Source organism: Pleurodeles waltl, chromosome 4_2, assembly GCF_031143425.1.
Source record: "Pleurodeles waltl isolate 20211129_DDA chromosome 4_2, aPleWal1.hap1.20221129, whole genome shotgun sequence".
Classification (NCBI taxonomy): Eukaryota; Metazoa; Chordata; class Amphibia; order Caudata; family Salamandridae; genus Pleurodeles; species Pleurodeles waltl.
The window spans coordinates 349,029,377-349,039,378 of record NC_090443.1 but is presented as its reverse complement, the minus strand read 5'-3'; the positions used below and the strand labels follow the sequence as shown (position 1 = coordinate 349,039,378).

The 10,002-nt window shown below is 44.9% G+C and overlaps 1 non-coding gene across 1 annotated transcript; it reads left to right on the top strand.

Annotated features, from left to right (window-relative positions):
- Positions 1–8,994: 8,994 nt before the first annotated feature.
- Positions 8,995–9,079, top strand: TRNAR-UCU (transfer RNA arginine (anticodon UCU)). Its single transcript is given in 2 exon segments — positions 8,995–9,031; positions 9,044–9,079. It is a non-coding gene; the product is annotated as a tRNA-Arg (tRNA).
- The last annotated feature ends 923 nt before the right edge of the window (positions 9,080–10,002 follow it).

The following is a 10,002-nucleotide window of genomic DNA, read 5'->3' as shown; positions in this document are numbered from 1 at the left end:
GCCAGGGCAGCGCTGCTTACAGCGCTGCCCTGGGGATTTTGACTCCCCTTCCCGCCAGCCTATCCATGACGGTAGAGACCGCCATGGAAAGGCTGGCGGGAATGGGAGTTGCGGGGCCCCTGGGGGCTCCTGCACTGCCCATGCACTTAGCATGGGCAGTGAAGGGGTCCCCAGGCACAGCCCCGTCGCAATTTTCACTGTCTGCCTGCCAGACAGTGAAATGCGCGACGGGTGCTGCTGCACCCACCGAACTGCCACATTACCGCCGGCTCCATTAGGAGCCGGCTGCAATGTTACGGCCGACATCCCCGCGGCCCAGCGGGGATGTCCAACTGCGGCCGGCGGGTTTCCGGCCGCATGGGCGGCCGTCTGGCGGTACAACCTTGGCGGTCGGCCTCGTCCGACCGCCAACGTTGTAATGAGAGCCTATATTTCTTACAAATGCTATTTTTATTAAGGTGTTCTCTAAGGGCTGTTCTGAGCATTACAGTCAAGACACTACAATATTCGCTGCACTCAAAAAGTCGCCCCATAATGCTTTGCAGGCAATTCCTTTTATAAAACATTTTTGCCCATAACTTACTGCGCAACGTGCTGTTTCTGTCTAGGTCATCTCTAGGTCCCCTAACCAGAATATTATAAAACAATAAAATAAATAATGGCAATATTTTCATGTTTTGCTGCAGATAAAGGAAGAAGGTAAATGGAAGTGCTTTTGTTATATGCAGGGCCACTAGAATTATGTGGCAGAGGACCAAATTATGCAACAGGGTTGACCAATTTAAATGGCAAGAAAAGGCCAGTTACACATTTACAATGCCAATAGCTCTAACTCAAGCAAATGGGAGACCTATTGCATTGCAAATTTTTGTTGTTTGAGCTTTCATTGTTCACTTCTCTATAAAGTCACCACATGACTTCATGTTATTAGGGACAATCCATTCCACTTCAGGTTTCCCTCCTGAAAACCATTGCAATTTCATAGTTTAGTCGAATTTGTTCAACAGAGATAACCCCACACTACTTCTCTTGAAGTGCACTGGTTTGTTACAGCAAAGCCCATTTCTGGAACATGATGCCCCTAGCGGCATGGAGTCATTTGGCAACATTCACAGTTGTGTGTTCATATTCATTATGCTGCTTTACACCACTGTGCACTACCAAAGATTAGGTGGTAAAGGGCAACCACCCTCAATGTGTACAGAGATAGATTAAACAAAAGAAACTGGTTTGAAATAAACAGCGTCAGTGAATTTTGCACTGATTAATTTACCAAAACTGAGCCTTTTCTTACCACAAAGGTATTTGGCATAATGTATGCACATGGTTCTTTAACACTGCCCCATAAAGGCTGTATGTTCTCTGAATACTGCTTTCTCCATGATTTAATGTGGTCTCCAGGGGCTGTTAGGTGTTTTCCTCAGGCTTCTAGAAGCTTCCGGGTTGTTCTTGGGCGCACCATGGCGCAGAGTAGAGGGCAATAGCATGCTTTTTATTGACGCTATTGATGTACTCTGCAGGAGTAGTGTTGGAGTGTAGCTTTATAATCACAAATTAACATGAAAAAGCTTGTGAATTAATGTATAATGATGTCGCATAGAAAATGTATCGCTGTGCTTTTAATATACGTGTGTGAAATGTGCCCACGGGGAGTGGCCACCAATGTATGAGATGATAAATGAAATTGACTAATAATGGATTATTGATGTACTAATGTGTGGTTCTGTATTAGTATTAAGAGTTATATGTTACGATTTTGCTAAATTAATTACTAGGCCTTAGTTAGCATGACTTGGGTCCTAGCTGCCCGGTCTCATATTAAATGTGTTTTTCTAACGTGCAATGTGCTGACTTGCTGAAGGACATGTAGCCGTACTTTTCCAGAAGCTAGAAGATGTGTGTAACCGTAGTAGATTCTTTCTCATGAGACTCGATTTGCTCAAGGAGACATTCTTGCTGAATGCAACAGTGTAAACTTGCAACAGGTACAAGGTCGCCTCAACTGGTAAAGACAATGGGACTACTGACTGAGACCGCAAGAATAAAAGTTTGTACCTGACATTCTACCCCTTGGAGACGTCAATTACAGGAGCCAATAAACTATGTGAGGACTGTTCTAAAGTGAAAATCCTAGTGAGGTGACAAGTCAATTATTGGTTGGAGATAATAATGCACCAAAATGTACCCAATTGGAAACTAAGAGACTGTACAGCAAGAGTAATATAACCCTGTGCCACAAGGAGAAATCAGCCATTATTAGCCATTACGTGCCATTCTTTGCTATTACCTAGCCACTTTGTCACTCTGTCTTAAAGACTTTGCTGTTTGACTCTTCAAACCATCCTCACCTTTGCCTTGCCCGATTCATACTTTTCCTCCTTATGAGGGAAGTGTTCCTTATTGCCCTGTCTTGTTGAGCCTTGCTACTTATCCTGGCTGATGGCGAATCAACTGATGTCCTGAGGACGAAAACTGACTCTTTATGCTGACCCATTAAGGAGGGTAACTATATGATAATGAAATTGTAATTGTCTGTTTGCCTTTTCTTTCTAGGTACCAATTGCTTCTTTTGATAGAGACCATAGTCAGATGTTTTCTAAATTTGTGTTGTTAAATTGTTTTGCATGAAGCCCAACATGCTAATGCTAATTCGAGGTTAGTTAAGGAGTTCACTAAACGGACGCAAATAGACAAATGACTGAATCTATGCTTTGTTGAATAAATGCGCTAATGATACTCTGCTAAAGTTAATCCATGTTGACGTTGTGCTTTGTTCTAATGTTTATGATCTTTGCTTTGATGAAATCTTATTCGAGTTGCCATATTGTGACATTGCTGATGTGTTTTCTGGTATTGAGACTAATAAACTTGCTAGTAGAGTGTAATTAATAGGGAATAAATATTGTAAATCTTACTAGAACTCCGTGTGGTTATTCATGACTGAAAGGTCATGGTGTGTTTCGATTCTTATTAATGTCATTAACTAAATTGATTAGTTTGCTATTGTGAATATTGGTGAGGTTATTGATCTATTGATTGACATGTTGATTAGTTATCTCGTCTTAAGGTGTCTCCAATCAGGGTCAAAAGATTCATTGGCCTAAAACGAGTCCCAGAGTAAGTAAATTACCTAGGTCGGGATGCGTTATCAGTAGCCCCAAAATATTGGTGCTGCTCCTGCAGAGTGTATAGGGGCCCATTATAAATAATGAAAGCCCCCTTTTAAGGCCTGCTCTGAGCAGGCGTTAAACATCTCATAAAAAATTATGCAAGGAAATCTGTAAAATTGTTTTCGCGCCCCTAACGGCGGAATGCCCCCTTTACATACATTATGCCTGGCACAGGCATAATGTAGCGCAAAGTGTTACAAAGTGGCACAAAGCATGCATCGGGTCACTTTGTAAATATGGCGTGAGAATTTTGGCCTCATTGGGCCACATTAGCGTAAAACAAATTACGCTAATATGGCGCAAGGTGGCACATCGGGATTATAGATATGCCCCTTGGTATTTCGTAGTGCGTTCTCAAGAGGTGTGTGTATTTTCCTTCAAATTCTTGGCCTTCCTAAAAAGTATGAGTTTATTATTGTGCCTAAGATTGTCTAGGTCTGATTTTTATGTGCTAAAATCTGCAAACTGCATTTGTGCATTTCTGTGTTTGCATGTGTGTGCTAGCAATGCAGGTAGGTAAAATATGAGTGCCATGAGCCATCTTGGTGGGGAGGGGGTGGTAAGGGAGTCTTTTGGCACTCAAACTGAACAGAGCACTGGTGATGGTAAAATGTCTCTTATTGTCAGGCTTACTTGATAATTTTGATCGCTTACACTTGCTTTTGTTGAGCTCTTTTGTTTAGATTGTGTTGGTTTGTTTGATACACCGCTTCACCGTTTCTAGGCATCTTTCTGTTTAAGTTGTATCTAGCCCAATCAGTTTTGCCAGTGTCTGTCATATCTACCGGATGCTTTCTGTAGTTAGATGCATTCAGGACATTCTGGCCCATATTTATACTTTTTGACGCTAAACTGCGCTAACGCAGTTTAGCGTCAAAAAATTTTGCGCCGTCTAACGCCATTCTGAAGCGCCATGCGGGTGCCGTATTTATGGAATGGCGTTAGCCGGCGCAAGCAGACCGGCGCTGCCTGGTGTGCGTGGAAAAAAACCACGTAGACCAGGCAGCGCCGGCGTTGGGCAAAAATGACGTTAGGGCGTCTTAAAATGGGGCAAGTCAGGTTGAGGCAAAAAAATCGTCTTAACCCGACTTGCGCCATTTTTTAACGACGCCCATCCCCCATCAACATGACTCCTATCATTGTAAAGATAGGAGTCATGCCCCCTTGCCCAATGGCCATGCCCAGGGGACTTCTGTCCCCTGGGCATGGTCATTGGGCATAGTGGCATGTAGGGGGGCACAAATCAGGCCCCCCTATGCCCAAAAAAATAATTAAAAAAAAAAATAATAATACTTACCTGAACTTACCTGAATGTCCCTGGGGTGGGTCCCTCCAGCCTTGGGTGTCCTCCTGGGGTGGGCAAGGGTGGCAGGGGGGGTCCCTGGGGGCAGGGGAGGGCACTCTGGGCTCATTTTGAGCCCACTTGTCCCTTAACGCCTGACCCAGGCGTTAAAAAGCGGCGCAAATGCGCCGTTTTTAGCCACGCCCACTCCCGGGTGTCTCTTTTGCCCGGGAGTATAAATACCACGTAAAGGCCTGGGAGTCATTTTTTAGACGGGAACGCCTCCCTTGCATATCATTAACGCAAGGAAGGGGTTCACGCTAAAAAATCACGCACATTCCGGGAACTTTGGCGCTATACGCCTCTAACGCCATAGTATAAATATGGCGTTAGTTGGCGTTAGTTTAGCGTCGAATTTGCGTCGAAAAAAACGACGCAAATTCGGCGCAAACGGAGTATAAATACGGCCCTCTATTGCTATAACTCGCCCATTAGTGCCCATATTCGCTCCATATGGGAAGTGTTTAGTATTGGTAAATTGATACTTTGCTGCTTGCATGGTTAAGTTATTTTCATGTCTCCCTACGCTTGATTTCTCACTCAGTTCTACCTAAGATTGTATTATACTTAGGTGCCTCTAGTTTTATTTGTGCAATTATATTTAGGTCGAATGTGGCCCAAGGGTGTAGGAGTTGAGGATGTGCAGTGATAAAGCATAGATACACGTGGGATCACTCCAAGAACATGTTTATAAATATGCAGTAAAAAATGGGATAGCGACATAAAGGGACAAAATACAAAGAAAGTGGACTTTAAGAAGTCAAATGGAGAAACTGTGCTTAGGAAATGAGAACAGAAAACAAAAAGCTATGAAAACAGGGGTAAGGGAGTCCACACCAATTGAAGAATGCCGGAAAAGTTCAAAGAGTATTTAAGAGAGCAAACAAAGGTCACGAGAAAAAAAGGCTGCATCAAGATAGTGTAGTAAGAAAAAGAGGAGGTATGAGATGGTTTTTGTAGTGTCGGGCACACCACCATTTATTGATTTAACCATGTGGCATTGGGACCCAAACTATGTCCACACAAAGAGCAGGGGGATTACTTTGCCTCACTGCGCTCTCGACTCAGTTGGTAGCCTCGCGCTCCAGTTGCGTCACTGGGCGCAATGCTACATTCCTCCTCAAATTGGAGCAAACACAAAAGACAGAAAAACAGAGGAAGGAGCCACCCCCTCTCTACCTCGCCATTCGCTTCGGGCCAGCGAGGGGTGATCCTTTTGTGAACAATTCCCAGAGAAGCAAAGTAAGAGGCTCCTTTATAAGGCCATGGGTGGCCACTATCTTCTTGATCTTGGGTATTATTTCACTGGCCGCTAGCGAAGAGATGATTTGTACTTCTGGATACTTTGAGTAGTCATCCATAAGTATGGGTGTGTGTCTGCCATCTGGGAGACTCCCAAAATCGAGGCTTACTAATTCCCATGGCAGTTTCGGTCCTCGTTCGGTGTTCACTAGTGCTGGAGGGCTGGGACTGTTTGTTGCTTGGCACCACTCACACGACCTGACGAGAGGTACCCTCCTGGGTCAGCCATAAGTTCTTCGCATATATGGGTTAGGCTTTCCATGATGTGTCTGGCAATCGGATCAAGTTGGGACCACTGCCGTTTGAGGATATGCCATTGGTTGTCTGGGATGGCAGTCAATGCTTTCTGGATGCATTAGTCTTGCAGAGTGGCTTGGTGAAGCATGTCATGTGAGATTGGAAGCGGGCGAGATCTTTCTGTCACATGCCTCAAGTATTCATCTGTCTCTTGTGCCTCGTTTTCTTCTTCATCAGTGGTGGCTCTTGAATGACATGACAGGTAGTCTGACAGATTGTTGGACACTGGGCGGTATTCAACCTGGCAGTTGTACTCCTGGAGTTGGAGCAACCACTTCTCAATTCGAGGAGGTGGCATTGACGCAGTTCCTCAAAAAAGGGGAATCAGGGGCTTGTGATCCATCAGGACTGTGAATGGGTGTCCATACACAAAGAGGTGGAAGTGCTTGCATCCCCAGTGTATTGCAATGGCCTCCTTTTTTATTTGTGAGTATTGCTCGGTGTCGGTGAGGGATCGACTAGCATATGTGACTGGGGTCCAGTACCAGTAGCACAGCTCCCAACCCTCTCAGACCGGTGTCTACTGACATGGTGGTGTCTTTGGAGGGGTCAAAATACCTCAGAATTGTGTTGTCCGACAGTGCATCCTTGGTGGCTTGGAAGGCAGTGGCTTGTTCGGGCCCCCACGGTACAGCTGCTTTCGTGAGATCTCTCAGAGGTTGCGTTACCAAGGTGATGTTCTTGAGGAACAAGAGGCCTCAGTAGGCATGGATTAAAAATGTGATATCATGAACTGCCTGTATCTTTTTGTAGTGCTGGAAGAGATTGAGGCCCATATTTATACTTTTTGACGCTAAACTGCGCTAACGCAGTTTAGCGTCAAAAAGTTTTGCGCCGTCTAACGCCATTCTGAAGCGCCATGCGGGCGCCGTATTTATGGAATGGCGTTAGACGGCGCAATCAGACCGGCGCTGCCTGGTTTGCGTGGGAAAAAACCACGTAGACCAGACAGCGCCGGCGTAGGGGGAAAATGGCGCATGGGCGTCTTAAAATGGGGCAAGTCAGGTTACGTCGAAAAAATCGTCTTAACCCGACTTGCGCCATTTTTTAACGACGCCCATCCCCCATCAACATGACTCCTATCATTGTAAAGATAGGAGTCATGCCCCCTTGCCCAATGGCCATGCCCAGGGGACTTCTGTCCCCTGGGCATGGTCATTGGGCATAGTGGCATGTAGGGGGGCACAAATCAGGCCCCCCTATGCCACAAAATATTATTAAAAAAAAAAAAAAAAAAACTTACCTGAACTTACCTGAATGTCCCTGGGGTGGGTCCCTCCAGCCTTGGGTGTCCTCCTGGGGTGGGCAAGGGTGGCAGGGGGGGTCCCTGGGGGCAGGGGAGGGCACTCTGGGCTCATTTTGAGCCCACTTGTCCCTTAACGCCATGCCTGACCCAGGCGTTAAAAAGCGGCGCAAATGCGCCGTTTTTAGCCACGCCCACTCCCGGGCGTCACTTTTGCCCGGGAGTATAAATACCACGTAAAGGCCTGGGAGTCATTTTTTAGACGGGAACGCCTCCCTTGCATATCATTAACGCAAGGAAGGGGTTCACGCTAAAAAATGACGCACATTCCGGGAACTTTGGCGCTATTCGCCTCTAACGCCATAGTATAAATATGGCGTTAGTTGGCGTTAGTTTAGCGTCGAATTTGCGTCGAAAAAAACGACGCAAATTCGGCGCAAACGGAGTATAAATACGGCCCTGAGTTTCAGATATAGGAATTACGGTGGATTGGGTTACTGACTTTGCAGTTCATAGTTTATAGTCGTAATATAGCTCAATGAGTTATGAACTGCCATCAAAGAGGTACATGCAAACTGCATCGTACAGATTTGAAAGGTACGTTTTTTCTCCAGCCTCTCTTTATCCTAATGTTGCTAACATTGTTTTGGGCAGAAATTAATTCTTATTAGTAAATCAAACTAGTGTTAGGATTTGAATCCTGAGTTTCTGCTTCTCCAGACCAAACACTGGTACAAATGCTGTGTAAATCTTACACCTGGTATTCCCTTTTGTTTTAGGTAACATTTTCTATTCACTGATTCACATATGTATGATTCACTGTCTCTGTAATTGCGTGTGATATAGTGTTTTCAACATCCTACTCTGGTTTGAGAATCGCTGTAATGCAAATTAAATGTATGTGAGAGAAAGGCCATGGAGAGGTGAGGGGCACTGTTGGAGGATGATAGTGAGGGAATCACAGAAGGGCCCGAACAATCATTATTGTACCTTGGTGCACTGTAAACAGTTCTTTAAATGGGCCGGTACTGAGTACCAGCCTATTTTTATTTTGAGAGTACCTGCACTTCTCAAGGAAAACGTAATAATTTTCATTGAGAGGTACTGGCAGGTCATTATTTACTGTGTTTTAAAAGCTAATACCATTGAATACATAATGAAAAATGTGTTGTAGAATGCACTAGGTTGCCGTATCTGTACTACATGTTCTTGGGGGAACCCCAACCCATCTTGCAGTCGTGAGTTTCACTTGCTGCGCTGGCTCGCTAAGCACCGTACGGGGCCGGTATGACAAAATTTGTCAGGGATGCTATGGCTTTCCAGCCCGGCCCTGCAGCCGTGGCATAAGCCGTCGCTTTTCGGCCAGGTTTGCGCTATACAGATAAGCTGCAGCAATAAAACGTAAGAACTGTGACAAACTCTGTTAGTTTGAGAAAAACTCAGCGAAGCCGCAAATGCTGTGAATGGGCACGTTCAACGTGAATGAGGAAAATGAGGAAAAGTTTGCTTATCTGAACGTTGTAAGAACAAACCTTTTTGTCGTTAAGTTTATATCGCTAATCGAAAACACGATGAGAGAGGGGGGGGGGTCTCCTGTTCTATGTTAGTCATATAGGAAATACCATTCGAATCCAACAGGTGGCTCCGTGGCGCAATGGATAGCGCATTGGACTTCTAGAGGCTGAAGACATTCAAAGGTTCCGGGTTCGAGTCCCGGCGGAGTCGTAGGTGTTTTTTAATTCATTTTATTAAGAAAAATGTATGTAAAAAACAGCGTCCTTAAGCCTCATGGGCAAAACCGCAGGGAGTATGTTTTAAATGCCTATTTTCATCAGGAATTTCAAAGGCTAATAATCAGAAAGAAAGGCGGTCGATGCGTAATAAATGTTGTCAGAAGGCTCACGTCACAAAATGGTAAACCATATTCAGTTTTGAACTAGATACATATAATTCATGTAGGAGTTTTATAGAGGAAAAGAGTGAAGGACGGCTAACTGTAATAATAGAAGCCGCCCTTAGCAACGACGTTGCCTTACGTCAGTCACGTGAGTGGCGCAGATACTCAGAAGACACGAGAGAAAGCTGTAGCAGCATCGAATAGGAAGCAGTCACGGAAAAGAGGGTGGGTGCACACAGGCGGACAGGGACTTGAGTAATTATTTTGATATGTTTGGGCGTGGGAATCTTAACCCCTTCGCTGCCAGGCCTTTCCCCCCTCCTGTGCCAGGCCTTTTTTTGGCTATTTGGGGCAGTTCACGCTTAGGCCCTCATAACTTTTTGTCCACATAAGCTACCCACGCCAAATTTGCTTCCTTTTTTTCCAACATCCTAGGGATTCTAGAGGTACCCAGACTTTGTGAGTTTCCCTGAAGGAGGCCAACAAATTAGCCAAAATACCGTGAAAAATTCTTTTTTTTTTTTAAATTGGAAAAAGTGGCTGCAGAAGAAGGCTTGTGGTTTTTTTCCCCGAAAATTGCATCAACAAAGGGTTTGCGGTGCTAAAATCACCAGCTTCCCAGCTTTCAGGAACAGGCAGACTTGAATCAGAAAACCCAATTTTTCAACACAAATTTGGCATTTTACTGGGACATACGATTTTTTGTGCTTTCAGCCTCCTTCCAGTCAGTGACAGAAATGGGCCTTAAACC